Below are 19,573 nucleotides of genomic sequence, written 5' to 3'. Positions count from 1 at the left end.
ACTTGGATGCAAAGGTTACTTATTTAAATTTTAAAAAAGAATTTTAACAATGAAAGCTCTGTACTTGCACCCTCCACTCCCAGATGTGCCCTGTTTATACCACATGTATGTTTGCGCAAGTTAAATACTTTTGTTCTGACTGAATATGCATTAAGTAAAGAATAGAGCTTTGTTTAACGATAGTTTATGAACACATGGTGTTATGACTTTAAATTATGGGCTCAAGCTGAATGTACTCCAGGCAGTTTTAAAAAGATTTTAAAACAATTAGAGCCTATTTTCTTCTATTTTGTCAATTATTTAAAAGATCTTTTTTGTGGTGTTTATGGAATCTAAATTACTACATGAGGCAATCTTTTATATAAGTTCCCATTTTGTGGGGAGGGATGTTGCTCCAAACCTGACAAGGGGCAGCTTTATGGAATCCACTACATGCATATGTGTGCATTAAATTACCTGATATGATCACAATAAAAACAAAACAAAGCAGTTGCTACCCTTATATGCAATATACTGTATATATGTATTTATGGGTAATGTCTTCATTCCCCACCACTCCAAATTAAAGAGTGGAGAGCGTGGAGAAATGCATAAGGTGCAAACCGATATTGATCTATTGGGCTGTAACCCATAGCCTGCTGTGTTAAGTCGTGATGCTATGCCTCATTGCCTCTGGGAGACTGTGCCTGAGGCTGACAGAAAGCCTTGTGGGCTGCAGGGTGCGCACAGCTACTACACCATCCTTTGGCAGAGTGTAGCATGTGTTCCCACATACATGGGGCCAACTCTGCTGGCTAGTTCAGACTCATTTCCTGTTGAGGGCAAGAGTTCTGAGATTCGAGCGCCCACAGAGGAGCTAGGACTAGGAATGCAAGTGCTGTGATTATAATAGCCCATGTACCACAGGCAGAAATATAGAGAAGGAAGGGCTCCTTTCACCTCCTTTCCCTTATTTTTCAGCTGCATGGGGTGGGGCACAATCAAGCCCCAAAGAAACAAACAGATTTAGCACTAGGGCTCATTCATGCTCAGTACAGCACAGGTACACAGGATGGGGGGAGGTACATGGCTGTTGGCTGTGGACAGTGAAGGAGGGCCAAAAAGGTGAACGAGAACTCATTATTATGTATCTAAGAAGCAGGGTGCTCACTCTGCCAGGAGGCTATGCTCCTTTAGGATTTGCTTTGATAATGAAGATGTGTGGATAACACAGTACTTATACCTATTGGAATACATACATCTTGTTTTAGTCATCAGCCTGTCACACTGATGTATCCTTTCCACAAATAACCACCTTCAGAAAAACTGATGTACTATTTCCAGTAAGTCAACATTTCTCTTGCTACATTGGCATTCTAGGCTCCAAAGCAGAAGTGTTTCTAGCAGTACAGTTCATAGAATCATACAATATCAAGGTTGGAAGGGACCTCAGGAGGTCATCTAGTCCAACCCCCTGCTCAAAGCAGGACCAATCCCCAATTTTTGCCCCAGATCCCTAAATGGCCCCCTCAAGGATTGAACTCACAACCCTGGGTTTAGCAGGCCAATGCTCAAACCACTGAGCTATCCCTCCCCCCCAGTGCAGTGAGGCATTATCTTCAGGGACAAGTAGAGGTGATAAATATATCAGCTGGGTCATATATACAGTGCCCTCCTATTGAATGTAACTGAGTTTTCTTGGTGGTATAAATTCTATTCCTTCTTGTTGTAACCATAATGCAAATGATTACTCTGAATTTGGTGCATGGTTAAAAATGAAGTGCATAATGACACATGCATAAGAGTAGGTTAGATGGGGATGAGATTTTACTATATACATCTATAAATCAATAGATGGCCACCTTCCTAAGGGATATTCTTGATGTTTACCTGGGACTTTTCTGAGCTATGCCTTTCCCTATTCAGTGTGAGTTCATTAATGACAATGATGGAAGAATGTACTCCAGACCAGTATTAGACAAACTGCTTATCACATTTGGAGCATGGATTAGGGATCAAACAGAAGATATATAACAAGGAGAACTCCCTTTCCCTTGCATAATCACTGAATAATTGTATACATTTAATAGCGAGACTTGCAGGGTTCTTCTTCCATTTGAAATATGCCACAGAGCAGGCTAGAAAACAGAAAAGTTTTTTCGACAAAAATGTTTGTGAATCACACCCCCATTTTTTGTCAACATTTTCTGAACAGCTTTTATTCCATAGATGAAGTATGGGGTAAAGTTGATTTCAATCACAAAGAAGACAAATATTTCAAGTTATCCTGTACTCACACAATGTCCTATTTATTTCTAAAGCGTTACTTAAAGTTTGATGGAAGTGCAGTTATCAACGGTTTGCCAGGAATTCAAAATTCAAACTGTCAGAGAAACCCTCCAGGCTCACTTGGAAAAGGCCACCAGCTAACTGCCTTTTGGCTTAAGATAGGAAAAATAAGTATGAAAGCTGCCAATATCCATATATTTTATTCAGTTGTTTAATATGAGAGTTAGATTAGGCAGAGTGGAGGAGAAAGAGAGATTTTTTCAGCCCACAAAAAGAATATGTTAAAGTGGCTAACTTTTATTGTCTTGGGGATTTCTCCATTGACCTGAATTAAGCTCTTACTAGTTTCACAGGCGTGGAAAGCTTCTTGTCAGATAGGATTTGTTAATCTACCATTCCAAACTAGAGTCTGAGCAATGTGACCTGTGCATAGTAACCTAACCTCATTGTCTGTGGAATAGTTCTAACAGGGCACACCTATTCATTGTTTCCCTCAGAAAGAATAGGGCCAGCTTTCGCCTTCTGTGGTCCTGCACTGTCAAAGCACCACTTTGGAAGTAGTGTTATAGTGCAACAGGCAAATGCCTATAATACAGCGGCAGAAAAATAGGTATTATTATGATGAAATTTGGGTGAAACCTCCTTGAAGCTGGTGGGTCTGACAGCAGCTTTCATCTAGAATAAATATAAGAAGCAGTGCAATGAGGCATTATCTTCAGGGATAGTAGAGGTGGTCTGGAAGTAAATAGATCAATCAATCATATATAGAGTGACCTCCTTTTGAAATAAGATAGCTGAAACAATTGGAGCCGCTGCCCAAAACACAGGCCAAATGCATGGCTAGTTAGAACCTAACCTATGTGGGAGTTTTGCTGGGGACTAAATGCAAACACAGGTGGATAGGTAATGTTTGGTTAAGGTGTGTTTATGGCAGAAGCACGCAGAGAACTGGCAGACAGAAGCTGCCAAATAAACCAAGGAGGCAGTCAGAAAAGTACTGGGAGCATATGAGAGAGAGAGAGAGAGAGAGAGAGAGTGAGCGAGCGAGTGAGAGAGCTTGTTGGGCAGAGTGCTGACTGGAAAGAGGCTTGGAACTGTGACCAAAGAAGCTGCCTCCTTTTTTTTAATTCAGTGTTTAAGGAAACAGACGTTGTGAACTTTCCTTGTGAATAAACAGAATTGCATCAAAGAAATATCTACTATATCTCCTTGTAATGGAAACAATCCACAATACCATGAATATTGCTTACTCAGGTCAGAAGGAGTAACAGTATGCAATGACAAATCCAAGTAAGCATTTCAGAAAGTAACAGCAGTAGCTGTACAGCATAAAGGAGGCAGAAGTTTCACACCATTTCTTAGAGCTCTGCAAACATCTGCAAAACTAGAATTCCAGTCACAATAGGAACATGGCATAAACAGCCTGGGGCAAACTTTTTCCTCACTAATGCTCCAGTAGCATTTGTGTAAATAAGGGCAGAATTTGGCCCCATATCTTAAGCTGAAATTAATTCACTGTGTTCCCTTCCAGAGGGAGATTTACTGTAGGCTTTCAGGACTTACAGGATTTACTGTAGGCTTTCAGTACTGTGTCCAGTTTTGGGCCCCACACTACAAGAAGGATGTGGATAAATTGGAAAGAGTCCAGCGAAGGGCAACAAAAATGATTAGGGGTCTGGAACACATGACTTATGAGGAGAGGCTGAGGGAACTGGGATTGTTTAGTCTGTGGAAGAGAAGAATGAGGGGGGATTTGATAGCTGCTTTCAACTACCTGAGAGGTGGTTCCAGAGAGGATGGTTCTAGACTTTTCTCAGTGGTGGAAGAGGACAGGACAAGGAGTAATGGTCTCAAGTTGCAGTGGGGGAGGTTTAGGTTGGATATTAGGAAAAACTTATTCACTAGGAGGGTGGTGAAACACTGGAATGTGTTGCCTAGGGAGGTGGTGGAATCTCCTTCCTTAGAAGTTTTTAAGGTCAGGCTTGACAAAGCCCTGGCTGGGATGATTTAATTGGGGATGGGTCCTGCTTTTGAGCAGGGGGTTGGACTAGATGACCTCCTGAGGTCCCTTCCAACCCTGATATTCTATGATTCTATGATTCTATGACTTCCTCCCTAGGAGGGACGATTTGGAGGTCACTCCATTTTCTATTACCACCAGCACCAAATCCCTCAGATGAGGTTCCCCTGCATCTACTTGTTCTGCAAAATAGCTTTTCAGTAAAACTGTACAAAGTTTTGTAATGAAACCTGAAGCTGATGAAACTCACCTAGTAGTTGTATTACAAGCCTGAAATGTGGAGCAGGTCACCAAACTGCTAAGCAAACTCGAGCCAAAGTTTTGAGTGCACCTGTACTGAGATTTGGCTGTCAAGGAGAGACTTATGTTTATGAATGGTAACCAGGTAAAATTTCATTATCTTGCACAGTTTTAGATGAAACTCAGGGAAAATAACCAATTCTGACTAATTTTCACTTCTGCTCAAATCAACACTCAGGGAATGTGAACCAATTGGAACTGAACTGAAAAAAAAATTGCATTAAATCCCTAAAAACTGAAAACACAAAGTTTCACTTAATGTTTTTTCTCATAGTCAACCATATATTTTGAGGACATATAATAATTGTATAGAGGGCATCTGCTTGATGGGTAAATAATATTCATTACAAGAATGAGATTTATAAAAGAGTGTCCTATGCAACCACACATGTTGTTTTGTAGGGCTAAGACTGACTATATCATATCTTCCAGCTTGATGAGTAGTAACATGCAATCTTTGGTAGCTTGTATTCCAATACAAGTTAATTGATCCAAAATGTAATTTTTTAAAATTATGTCACATATAACTACAGAATACAGTTGTTGTGAGACTAATTAAAATACACATTTCTTTTCTTGTTTTAAAACACCTATTACCAGGCCCACAAACATTTCTATGCTAAAAGGGAAACCACAGTTTGCTGTGCAAGCTGCAGTAAGTAGTTATAGGATAGATAATTATGAAATAATATGTTTGTCAGGGAGGGTTTTGGGTTTTTTTAAGTTTACAGGATAGGTTGAAAGAGGAGTGAATTAGTAATTGAAATCTCTTCTATAACCATTGCAAGGATTTATTGGTGCAAGGATCCTTCAATCCTTTTAGAATTTCCCCTTAAAACTCTGTCTATTATGACAAGAATTTCCCACCTTCCACTCATAGTTTAGTTTTAAAACAGCTTCCCACATGCTGTAGGTGGACTTTTGGAATTTTAAACTAAAAGTGCCTTCCTTTTGTAGCTTCAAGCTCAGTTTCCTGTCTGTTGTTGTTCTCCATTATTTGATAAGAACCAACAACATGCCTGATTCTGTACAGATCACAAGTGTTTAGACAGTCCATGCCCATGTACATTACAATATAAAGAAAGTGATGCTCATTATTAGAAATGAAGTTAATGAGGCCTAATTTACATTACAAAATTCAACTATTACTGAGCACATTTGTCAACAGTCAGTTTAGCTACATCAGCACCCAGCAAAGTTAACCCCGGTAAAGAAAAGGACAAACCATTTTCAGCATTGTTTCAGTTAACCTTGATCTGAGCAGGGTTTAAACAAGTGCCAAATGCTGTTTGTACTTGTTTCCACTTGCAACCTAATCATATTCACTACTGCACTGAGGGTATGTCTACTCTAGAAACACTTCAGTGGCACAGCCATTAACCCTGTAGCGCTGGAATGTAGACACTTACTACAGCGATGGAAGAGGTTCTTCTGTCACTGTAGTAAATCCTCATATCTGAGTGGTGGAAGTTAGGTCAACAGAATTCTCCCATCAACCCTGCAGTATCCTCACTGGGGCTTACTCAGATTAACTACGTCTCTCACGGGTGTGAATTTTTCACATCCCTAAGTGACGAAGTTGGGTCAACCTAACTTTATGTGTAGACCAACCTTCAGCGTGCTAACAACAGATTAAAAATTTTTATTAAGATGATGTTTAAAAAAAAAAGTGCATAGTACAGTGTTTCAGAGTAGAAGTTTCCTGTTATCAGGGAATAACATACAGGTTATCAAGGGGTGCAAAGTTCAGTTTAGGATCGGATGGCATTAAGTAATACAAAATCTGCAATATCCCCGATAGGGGGTAAAAGGTTGATGGGTATGCACTTCGGAGGAATTGGTCCTAAAATGGGCAAAGCTCAAAACATGTGGCAGTTCAATTTGAATATGCATCCAAAATCTCAGCTTCTAATTTAAACCTTACTGGAATCTCTAGAATCAGAAAGATGAGAACAGACTTAAACCTTCTCGTATGATTTCAGAAGTGCAGATGAACAGAAAGGTTTCTAACCATCAGAGGAATGAAGTTCTGGAACAACCTTCCAAGGGAAGCAGTGGGGCAAAAAAATCTAACTGGCTTCAAGACTGAGCTTGATAAATTTATGGAGGGAATGGTATGACGAGACTACCTACAATGGCATGTAATCCATCGGTGATTGCCAGTAGCAAAAATCCCCAGTGGCTGGCGATGGGACACTAGAGTGTGGGGGTTCTGAGTTACTACAGAGTATTCTTTCCCAGCTATCTGCCTGGTAGGTCTTGCTCACATGCTCAGGGTCTAACTGATCACTATAGTTGGGACTAGGAAGGAATTTTCCCCCAGGTCTGATTAGCAGAAATCCTGGGGGGTTTTCACCTTCCTCTGCAGCATGAGGCACTGGTGACTTGCAGGTTTAACTTAGTGTAAATGGTGAATTCTCTGTAAATAAAAGTCTTTAAACCATGATGTGAGGACTTCAGTTACTCAGCCATAGTTAGGGGGTCTATTTCAGGAGTGGGTGGGTGAGGTTCTATGGCCTGCAAAGTGCAGGAGGTCAGATTAGATGATCACGATAATCTCTTCTGACCTTAAAGTCTATGAGAAACAAAGAATGGATCTTCTACTTAATTAATTAAATGTTTTTGAATCCCAAAATAGATTGATTTAAGAGTTGAGTAGATACTAAACTCAGTTTTTATTTTATCCAAACAAGTTAATCCATCTTCCATTCCTAATTTTTATTCACAATCATTAAAAAATATAAAATTTAAGATGATTTTCTTCTACAATGTCTGTGATAGTTCACTGATAAATACAACTGATTTTTAAATGTAATTTAAATAAAAATCATAGAAAAAGTACCATAAAGCCAGAATCTGCTACTCCTCTTCTAAACAATTTAATTTCAACATTTAAAGCAGTTTGCTCTCGCCCCCCTGCCCCCAGCAAGAGTGTATGGATTAAAGTAAATTAACATATTGGCAGCAGATTCTGAACATACACCAGTCATGATTTAAAAATTAACATGTGACTTCTGAGTGATCATCTCTGTAATGTAAAGTACTTTCCGAATAGGGAAATCGCAGCATTGGACAGGATTTTGCTACAATTGGTCACATAGTTCCCTCAATAGTTCTGGTGATGCCTAAGGGTGGGATTTTCAGAAGTTCCTAAGGGTATGTCTTCACTAGGTCTGAGCACTGGGTTAGTCTACTGTAGGTGTGGGCATCCCCCACAGCAAATCCACACCTGTGTTATGGTGTTCTCACTGAACCTGCACTTCCCCTGTGTGTGGGACAACATATCCATGGTACTTAAGTGCTGAAACACTCTGATACTTTCCCAGTCAGTTGTAGTATGCAATGTAGTTGTAGCCATGTCACTCCCAGATATTAGAGAGGCAAGGCAGGTGAAGTAATATCTTTTATTTTTATTTTTTAGGTTGGTCCAATAAAAGATATTACAATCAATTTTGTCAGCTGTGGAAGAACTTGTCTATCCTTCAAAAGGAATTGTGGAAAGTCATTGGAGGACTATCAGCACTCAAGCAATTGCACCAGCAAACTCACAGTAAAGCTGGTGTGTGCCAGCCCAAGTGAAAACAGAGCCTGCGTTCTATTCTAAACTCCCAGCTGCGTAAACTTGCCAAGGCTTAAATCCAAATCCAGATCGGAGGTTTTTCTGTGTGGATGGTAGGGAGGTTTGGGCTAAAAACTAGGTAAGAGCCCTGTGCACCTAAATGTTTGTCTACGCTACAAAACTGTACAGTTTTAACAATATCACTATAATTAAAATGTTACAGCCTACCTAGCATGGACACCATTATATCATTATGAAAGTGCTTTACACTGGTTTAGTTATGCTTATATGGGAAGGGGAATAACTATCTTGATACATCACCTTCACACCAATATAATTGCATCTACAGTAGACTTTTTACTGGTATAACTCTACTGGGAAAAAAATCATCTCCTTAACCAGTAGAGTTATACCAGTATAATGTTTAAGTGTAGACCAGGCCTAAATCATTTGACCGCGTTAGAAAGTCCCCCCCAAACCACCTCATCTCATCAAATCCTAGCTGAGCAAAATACGAACTGCTTATAGAATGTTCATTTTTATTCAGAAATGTCTTCTCCTGGTTTAGCATTTATATGCAATGCACTAAAATATCCCTCCAAAGGAAGTCTTGTCCCTGGGGTCTTCCTGAGGCTAACCTGGTTTGTAAAAAGAAAATGAGTACTTGTGGCACCTTAGAGACTAACAAATTTATTTGAGCATAAGCTTTCGTGAGCTACAGCTCACTTCATTGGATGCATTCAGTGGAAAATACGGGGGGGGGGATTTTATATACACAGAGAACATGAAACAATGGGTGTTACCATACACACTGTAAGGAGAGTGATCAGGTAAGGTGAGCTATTACCAGCAGGAGAGAAAAAAAAAACCTTTTGTAATGATAATCAAGGTGAGCCAATTGCCATTTCCCTCCTCTCTCCCCTTTTTATTTGCAGCAGAACTCACAGATCCTGCAGCAGCAGCTGCTGCCTACCGCTCAAGGTTTATATTCCACCTCTTTGTGTCAGCCCTAGGAGAAAAGATCAGGAAAGGAAATGGTCATGTGAAAACAACACTGCCCATCCCCCTGCCAACTCCTCTTTACAAACTTTTCTCAGTCCCCTGCAGCTTGGTGTGCGTGGGGGGGGAGTGGAAGAAGAAGAGAGCCTCATTTCACAGTCAACACCTGTGAAAACACCAACAAAGTTGAGATTTTCATCCCCTTAACAAACCTTCACCATGCCTTTGTTTGGCTGCCTCCAGACACAGGCTTTGTTTATCTGTCCTCTCAGGCCACCTCAGCTGTGACAGTTTGAAATTAGGCCATTATTTGCTATTCATATAGAGTGCAAAGAATACATAGAGTAGAACTCACACAAAAAAAGGTGGGGGCAGGGAAAAGCCTAGAATGGGGAAGGAAGAAGCAGCTTCCCTGGAGGACCTGTGAACTGTTTTTATCCCTTTGCTGAATATTCCCCCCCTCTCCCCCAGGCTTTCTTTGACTCACCATTGGGGAGAGATAAAATGAAGTCCTGAGAATCCCCTGTTCTCTGTTGATGCTCCAGATGTGTCTCCTCATGAGGCCTTTCACTTACATTGATACAACATAGCTGAACTTCTGAGCTGCTTAAGTGTTCATTAACACTTAGCAAACCCTTCTTCCTGCACCAAAGTTTTGCATAACCTGTGAGCCAAAGAGACATTGTCACATAGTTCCGGCTCCCTATAGCTCACATTGCCACAAAGGACTGTAATTATTGACAGGTTTCAGAGTAACAGCCTGTTAGTCTGTATTCCCAAAAAGAAAAGGAGTACTTTTAAAAAGAAAAGGAGGACTTGTGGCACTTCAGAGACTAACCAATTTATTTGAGCATAAGCTTTCGTGAGCTACAGCTCACTTCATCGGAATACAGACTAACACGGCTGTTACTCTGAAAGGAGTACTTGTGGTACCTTAGAGACTAACCCATTTATTTGAGCATAAGCTTTCGTGAGCTACAGATCACTTCATCGGATGAAGATGAAGCTGTAGTTCACGAAAGCTTATGCTCAAATAAATGGGTTAGTCTCTAAGGTGCCACAAGTACTCCTTTTCTTTTTGTAATTATTGAGTTTCAAGTTTGACCACGAAGATTTTATAGTCTGGCCTTTGTTAATTTAGTCTGGAATTGTGAGCTTTCCTGGAATCTTTGTTCAGGTATCACCTATGTCTTTGAACCTCATAATGCTATAATTTTTTATACAGAATTTTTCATTGATTTCAATGGAGATTTCTGCTCAAAAACTGATGATATGATATGGTTCTTTGGGATATTAACCATTACTAAACGTAAGCTCCAGTCAAACAAGTTATTGCAGACTTGTCTAAAAAAGTAAATTTAATTCACCAAGTAATTCTTTTTGTACAAATAATAACTCTTTGTGTTGGTTTCTGAATCATTTGTAGCTTGAATTCTAGACTTGCAACTTTTTCAGGAAAATAAGTGACCGACAAAATCCTATATTGTATCTCTTCACACATTACCACATCATTCAGATTTTTTAGAATAATAGACTAAAAAGCAGTAAGAAACCAACTTCAGAAACTTTGAGTGTTTGGTTTAAATAAGCAAAAAGAAAAGGAGTACTTGTGGCACCTTAGAGACTGGCAAGTGATCCGATGAAGTGAGCTGTAGCTCACGAAAGCTTATGCTCAAATAAATTGGTTAGTCTCTAAGGTGCCACAAGTACTCCTTTTCTTTTTGTGAATACAGACTAACATGGCTGCTATTCTGAAGCTGGTTTAAATAAGAGGAAGTATGGTCCAGTGATTAAATAACTTCTCTACGACTTTGGAGAGCTTGATATAAGTTCCTGCTCCACAGTAGATTTCCCAAATGCTTACTGACAAGTCACTTATTCTCTCGGTACTTCAGTTCCCAATCTGTAAAATAGGGATAATACTACTTCCCTGCCTTACAGGCAGAGCCAGATTAAGGTTTCCTGGGGCCCAGGGCCCCTCCACACCCCTTCCACCTGTGGTCTCACCCTCATTCCACCCCCTCCACATGTGACCCTGCCCACAGCTCCACCCCTGTTTCACCCAGGGTCCCCCTAATTCTGCCCCCCTCTCCCCCCAACTGTGGCCCAAGATTGGAGAAGCTCTGTCCAATTCTGGGGCTGCAGGGAGGACTGAGAGCTTCCCCAGGCCAGAGGCTGCAGCAGCTAACAAGAGCTCCTCCAGTCATAGACTATATCAGGGTTGGAAGGGACCTCCAGAGGTCATCTAGTCCAACCCCCTGCTCAAAGCAGGACCAATCCCCAACTAAATCATCCCAGCCAGGGTTTTGTCAAGCCTGACCTTAAAAACCTCAAAGGAAGGAGATTCCACCACCTCCCTAGGTAACCATTCCAGTGCTTCACCACCCTCCTAGTGAAACAGTTTTTCCTAATGTCCAACCTAAACCTTCCCCACTGCAACTTGAGATCATTACTCCTCGTTCTGTCATCTGGTACCACTGAGAACAGTCTAGATCCATCCTCTTTGGAACCCCCTTTCAGGTAGTTGAAAGCAGCTATCAAATCCCCCCTCATTCTTCTCTTCTGCAGATTAAGTAATCCCAGTTCCCTCACCCTCTCCTCATAAGTCATGTGCTCCAGCCCCCTAATCATTTTTGTTGCCCTTCGCTGGACTCTTTCCAATTTTTCCACATCCTTCTTGTAGTGTGGGGCCCAAAACTGGACACAGTACTCCAGATGAGGCCTCACCAATGCCGAATAGAGGGGAATGATCACATCCCTTGATCTGCTGGCAGTGCTCCTACTTATATAGCCCAAAATGCTGTTAGCCTTCTTGGCAACAAGGGCACGCTGTTGACTCATATCCAGCTTCTTGTCCACTGTTACCCCTAGGTCCTTTTCTGCAGAACTGCTGCCTAGCCATTCGGTCCCTAGTCTGTAGCGGTGCATGGGATTCTTCCGTCCTAAGTGCAGAACTCTGTACTTGTCCTTGTTGAACCTCACCAGATTTCTTTTGGCCCAATCCTCTAATTTGTCTAGGTCCCTCTGTATCCTATCCCTTCCTTCCAGCATAACTACCACTCCTATCAGTTTAGTGTCATCTGCAAACTTTCTGAGGGTGCAGTCCACACCATCCTCCAGATCATTAATGAAGATATTGAACAAAACCAGCCCCAGGACCAACCCTTGGGGCACTCTATTTTATACCGCTGCCAGCTAGACATGGAACCATTGACCCCTACCCGTTGAGCACAACTATCTAGCCAGCTTTCTATCTACCTTACAATCCATTCATCCAGCCCATACTTTTTAACTTGCTGGCAAGAATACTGTGGGAGACGGTGTCAAAAGCTTTGCTAAAGTCAAGGAATAACATGTCCACTGCTTTCCCCTCATCTGCAGACCCAGTAATCTCATCATAGAAGGCAATTAGGTTAGTCAGGCATGACTTGCCCTTGGTGAATCCATGCTGACTGTTCCTAAGCACTTTCCTCTCCTCTAAGTGCTTCAGAATTGATTTCTTGAGGACCTGCTCCATGATTTTTCCAGGGACTGAGGTGATGCTGACTGGCCTGTAGTTCCCCGGATCCTCCTTCTTCCCTTTTTTAAAGATGGGCACTACATTAGCCTTTTTCCAGTCATCCGGGACCTCCCCTGATCGCCATGAGTTTTCAAAGATAATGGCCAATGGCTCTGCAATCACATCCGCCAACTCCTTTAGCACCCTCGGATGCAGCGCATCCAGCCCCATGGACTTGTGCTCATCCAGCTTTTCTAAATAGTCCTGAACCACATCTTTCTCCACAGAGGGCTGGTCACCTCCTCCCCAGACTGTGCTGCCCAGTGCAGTAGTCTGGGAGCTGACCTTGTTCATGAAGACAGAGGCAAAAAAAGCATGGAGTACATTAGCTTTTTCCACATTCTCTGTCACTAGGTTGCCTCCCTCATTCAGTAAGGGGCCCACACTTTCCTTGACCTTCTTCTTGTTAACATATCTGTAGAAACCCTTCTTGTCACTCTAAACATCCCTTGCTAGCAGCAACTCCAAGTGTCCGCAGGAGGGGTCCCAGTACTAGGGCTTTCCCTGCTGCCCCTCAGCTTCTGCCAGGGTTGGGGGCACTAGGGGCTTCCTTTTTTGCCCCCATGCTTCTGCCAGGGTCAGAATCAGGGGGTACTGGTGGCTTCTCCTGATGTCTTCAGCTTCTGCTGGGGATGGGGGGACACTGGGGGCTCCTCTTGCTGCCCCCCCGGCTTCTGCCAGGGACGGAGTCAGAGAGGAACTGGGGACTTTCCCTGCCATCCCCCAGCTGCTACCTGGGACGGGATCCAAGGGCGCTGGGGGCTTCCTCTGCCTCCCCATGGCTGCTTCTGGGGACAGGATCCAGAGTCACTGGGGGCTTACTCCACCACCATACCTGGCTGCTGCAGAGGTTGTGGGGGCACTGAGGGCTGCTGCCTGGGACCCTTTCCTCACCCTCCTGGGGCTCTGGGACCCCCCAGTTGGCCAGGGCCCCTGGGCACGGACCCCGTAGGCCCAGTGGCTCATCTGCTACTGCTCACAAGCAATTGAAGACTGTGAAGTGATCAAATACTACAATAATGGGATGGCAGGGGGTGTATAAATATCTTAGGTAAATAAGCACCCAGAAGTCTGAATGTTTATCCAAATGATAGAAACCTCTTATAGTGGGTCTGCAAAACTGAACTGGAAATCTCACAAGAACAGGCCTTTGTGAGAAGTCTGATACTCCCAGCTTCCTGTCAGGCTGGAAATACCACAACCTCTCTCAGGCACACATTTTAGTACTCCTGTGTGTGGTCCCAACCGGAGCCCAGAGTTTAGTCATGAAAAATGAAAAATAACTGGGGGAAAAAAGTGATGTAGTTTAATACTGTCAGAGTTAAAATGGTTTTGGCTATGACTGTCAAAGATGCCTAAGAGAGATGGGTGGCTAATTCCCATTGAAATTCAGTGGGATTTCGGCTTTTAATTTTCTAATCTTTACCTGCACTCTGTTCTGTGTAGCTCAAAAGCTTGTCTCATCAACTGAAGATGGTCCAGTAAAAGATAATATATTGTCCACCTTGTCTCTAACAAAAGGAAAACATTTTTACTAAATGTCATTGCATTTTCAAAACATTTTTGTGAATTTCTAAATGGCATATTATGGCTTTTTGTTTAGATTTTAAAAATTGGTTACAAGAATAGTGAAAACTATCTAGCTTGACAGATGGGAATAATGTTAATGTGTTATGCAATTCTGCTATGGAAGAACAAACAGCTAAAGCTAGGCAAGTAATTCATAATGAATATCTTGATTAATTTTGCCTATTTTTCTGGTCATGAACTCTGGTAATTTTCTCAGAATTATTTATAAATTGAAATTATTCTCTGATGGATGGATTCTAGCACCTTTCACTCATTAACTCTGTAAATAATCCCATTGAAGTCAGGTACTATTCAAAGTGAGTCATACTGGCTAAAACTGACCCTCAAGGATTCTTATGAATAATTTTTTAATTCTTATGAAAAATTGCTCTCAATTGTTTGAGAGCAGTCTGTTGTGAGTATTTAATTTATATTCATTCTGTTTTGGTTAGAAACACAGATTACGTGGATATTCTGATCCTTGACAGGATGAGCATAATGGTTGGAAATCAGTTTCCCAGTAAAATGCCTGCAATTTTGAGTCCAAAATTAATAAAACCATTTTTTTCAGTTTCATTCAAGAATAAAAGAGTCACATGAATCCCTGTCAATTAAGCCCACCGAGTTTCACTTGGGTCCATTTTGTAAAATCTTTTGCATTATTCTTGCTCTGTGTTGATCTAATTAACTTCTTCCTCCTGCAGATTCTAATCCTGATCTCTTTTCTTGCCCATGTTCACACAAAGAACATATCGGGTCAGATCCCTTGGATTGATACCATCTGCCCTCCAGTTGTCAAGATGGGCTGAAACCCGGGCTTTCATGGATGCCCAGATAGCAACCCCCAGAAATGCCTTCTCTGACCAGTGAGGAAATCTAGCTGCAGTAATACAGGCTTTGAACATCTTTAGGCTTGACTACAGAAACTTGCCATAGCTTTGCTTAATCCAGAGGCACAGCTGGTCCAAAAAAAAAAAAAGTTTTTTTTTTTAAAACATTCAATACAAGTTTTCTGAACAGCCCTACCCAGAAGCCCATCTGCAGTGGTAGTAGATAACATTGCTAAGCTCTGAGTGACCAGTCTACCTCCCTGATAGCAGACCCATATCTCGTTAATGATAGTGACTAGAGCTGGGCACATTATCTTGGACCAATAGCCCATTTGATGAAAACTGCGGTTTCAGTCAACCTGCAAGGATATGCTCTTCTGACACAAATAATTTCAGATATTCACAAATTGGCTCGGAGAAGAGGAGGCAATGTTGATGGTATCTTTCCCAGAGTGGTTAGGACACTCATCTGGGATGTAGGAGATCCAAGTTTGAATCTCTGCTTTGGATCACACACAAAGTGGCCCTTTTCAGTTCATCAAATTCTGAAAAAATTTACATTGAGTTCAACCCCACCCAAAGTTTTTCTTTTCCAATATTTTGGAACTGCCACCCAACCTAAAAATTGGTCATTTACCCAACTCTAGTGGTGGCAGACAGAAAGGGCCTATTTCACTGCCTTGTATAACCTGCAGACCTCCTGGGTTGGGTGTCCTGTCTAGGAGAAAAAGAGACTAATTTGTTTAGCTCCAGAGAACCCAGGTTAGATCCCACCTGCCAACAACCTGGGTCTGTTGGTTTTACAAGTGGGGGCTTGTCTGGGATTTCAACTGGGAAGTCTCTGAAGTTTGGGTAGTGCTTCCTCAGCTAGGGGAAGTATGTAACCCACACACCTCCTGGGTGTGGTGTTCTGTCCCCTCTAGTGGCACTAAGAAAAGGAATACTTGTGGCACCTTAGAGACTAACCAATTTATTCTCTAAGGTGCCACAAGTACTCCTTTTCTTTTTGCGAATACAGACTAACACGGCTGTTACTCTGAAACCTGTCTAGTGGCACTGAGACCACTTAGAGAGAGAGAGAGAAAAAAAAATGAGTCTGCTCTACAGCCTTAGCTAACAGGCAGTTGGCTTCTAGCTCATGCAGTAGAGGCTCATGCCCTAAGCTTCTGAGGCCCCAGGTTTGATCCTGCTCACTGAGGTCTGTCAATGTTACATTTGTACTTTGTATAGGCATATGTCTATGCAATGTGAGTACAAAATGGGTGTAAAATGCTACCTGATCAAAATAATAGCACTTTGTAATCACTTTGCATGTGTGTAAATGACCAGCAAAGTGCCAGGTAGTGGAGAATTAGCACCAGGCTATTCTCTGCTTGAGTTTCAGTCATTGACCTGGGAAGTGTGGGGGGAGTGCTTTCTTTGACTATGATTTGCAAATCACACTCCGGTCTTTCTTGCGTAGCAGTGTCCAACTGGATGGTACTTTATACAAGAGGAGAATTTCAATGACTTCCCTCTGGGAAGTCAGTATGTCAGTTTAGTTTAAAGAGGTGTTTGTTCACACCAAGAGAAGGTGCTGGACAATCTCAGATCCCCTTTTGGGGTAAGTTTATGAAGAGATTTGCGATATTGTGGCAATATCTGGAGTCCATTGATCTTAGGCCTGGTCATGGCAGAGGAATTAAATGGTTGTGTTAGTAGCGGTTCTTTTTTTGGTAGTGGATGAAGAGACCAGGTGATTCTATTGATCCTTTAGGTCTGACATCATCTTTAATACCACTACTTGTGATATATTGTTGACACACATGCAGACGCTCAACAGAGTAGAGTTTTGTGTGTTTCCATTCCTTCTTTTCTAAAAGGTGATTGTTCTATGTGATTGTTCATCTACCTAAGTGCTGTCTCATGCAAAGTTCTATTCTGTCACGTGCTGGAAAAGACACAAGGTAGCAAAACAAGGACCCAGTCCAACAGCTAATAATGATATGGACTCATAAATCTATAATACCACTGAGGCGATTAAATCCTCTACATTTGGGCCCTAGATGATATAGAATTATCCAAACTATTGCAGTGAGGCACACGTGAAAACAAGATACAAACACAAAAACAATTTCTGCAACCCCTTCTCCCTTCTGCCCCTTTTTTAATGAAACAGTGGAGAAACAACATTTCCCACCCTCTCAGTTTCCCTTATTCTTTGTATGAGGATAAAATCAAAGCACATAAATAAATAAGAATGTGACACACTTGTTATGTCTGCATCATATAGAAAGCACTACAGAAACATAACATTCCCTTTGATAATTCCCATGAGAAGGAATGAAAGGACTGAGGGGTTGGATCAGCATGAATCTTTCCTCTTTTCGTTTGACCTCTCAGAAGCCTCTGTGCATGAAGAAAAGGAGTACTTGTGGCACCTTAGAGACTAACCAATTTATTAGAGCATAAGTTTTCGTGAGCTACAGCTCACTTCCTCAGATTTGGAAAGGAAGATGATGTCTGTCTGTATCTGTACAAGTTTTTTCATGCAGTTGATAGATTTCCACTCCATACGGCTAAATGCAGTGCCTTGCATAATGACAGGTTTCAGAGTAACAGCCGTGTTAGTCTGTATTCGCAAAAAGAAAAGGAGTACTTGTGGCACCTTAGAGACTAACCAATTTATTAGAGCATAAGTTTTTGTGAGCTACAGCTCACTTCCTCAGCTGTAGCTCACGAAAACTTATGCTCTAATAAATTGGTTAGTCTCTAAGGTGCCACAAGTACTCCTTTTCTTTTTGCGAATACAGACTAACACGGCTGTTACTCTGAAACCTGTGCATGAAGATTACACAACCAGGCTTCCATAGGCTTTCAGAATGTATGATGGGGGGTAGGTCCCAGAGCAAGACACTACATGGCAAATCTTAGTGGAAACCTGTAGGGAACTTTCCCTTATAAATGAATACTAATAATGTACCCAAATTCCTGCTCCATGTCTTCAAAATCCCATTGAAGGAAGCCAGGGGTGGGGAGGCCATTATGACACTGTTATTGAGAAACTTGGGACTCAGGAAGAAAAGGAGTACTTGTGGCACCTGCGGAATCACCTGATCAACATCCTCTACAGCAAACAGGGAAAGATTAAGAATGAGCTCTCAAAAATGAAAAGGAGTACTTGTGGCACCTTAGAGACTAACCAATTTATTTGAGCATGAGCTTTCGTGAGCTACAGCTCACTTCATCGGATGCATACCGTGGAAACTCAAAAATGGATACTCTCATAAAAAAACAACCTTCCACAATGCTCAAATAAATTGGTTAGTCTCTAAGGTGCCACAAGTACTCCTTTTCTTTTTGCAAAGACAGACTAACACGGCTGTTACTCTGAAACTTGGGACTCAGGGACTTGGGAAATACCACTGAGAATCTGGACCTCCTTGCAGACATCTCGCAGTCCAGATACAACCAGATAGTATCTTCTGGATTTCCTCACAAGTGTTAGCAATAGCCACAGTTTAAGGGGGTAACATACCCTGGCTGCTTCACAGGTGGGCAAACCTTGTTACCCCAACAGCATAAGGCAGTGAAAATTCCATGGTCTTAAGGCAGTTAATGTTTCTGCCTAACGCTGCCTCTCCTATGGGTTATTCAGCAAAACTGCATGTAAGAGTGTAACTTAATTGGCACAGGTAGTGGAAAATGACTCATCAGATACTTACTTTGTGTGTGTGTGTGCTTAGTTTGATTAGGCTCAGGTTACTTTTTCAGTTTTCTTTTTGTTACAGTTGAACTTGATTTATCTAGCTACTATCAGAAATACAAAACTACTTTGTGTCTGTGGCAAAACATTTTTGCCATTTAAGAGAAAGCTATGTTTCACATGATACCAAAACAAAACATATAAAGATATTTCCATAAATGTTATTGAGCTTAATTTTAGTTGATTAAAATCTTACAACTTTGAGTAGCCCCAAAATAGATTTAGAGTAGCCCCAAAGTAGATTTTAAAAAAAATACATATTTTTCAAAACATGGTTATGGGAATAGTGAAACACTATATTTTGTTGGCAAACAGTTACAAGGATTTAAACCTTTAATCAAGCCTGGCTAAATGCTTCAGTTTATAAATTGTTTATGAGTTAACCAGGACTTTCCACACAAATCTGTTTTACTTTAATAATAGTCTGGAACTTTTCTATAGAGTATTCTGTGCAGTACAATCTTCTACTGTTCAGATTTGGCTACTGTTATGGTCTGATCAGAGTGAGTCTCACATCCAGAAAACCTTAAATATTATTAGAGTGAAGTCAGTGCTATTAATATTCAGCTTGCTCTAGAGTCCAGAAATGTTTTAAAATGTATTTTATCTTCCTCCTTGTTTTCCCCCTCCTTCCATACCTCTTGCATAACATCTAGATGCCTCTAGGAGGATAGGCAGGCACAGAGCTTGGATTCAAAGCCAATTTCCCATCGTCATTCAGCTG

The sequence above is a fragment of the Lepidochelys olivacea genome (genome assembly GCF_965140295.1).
Source record: "Lepidochelys olivacea isolate rLepOli2 genome assembly, chromosome: 1".
Classification (NCBI taxonomy): Eukaryota; Metazoa; Chordata; order Testudines; family Cheloniidae; genus Lepidochelys; species Lepidochelys olivacea.
Note: the sequence above shows the minus strand (reverse complement) of the source record.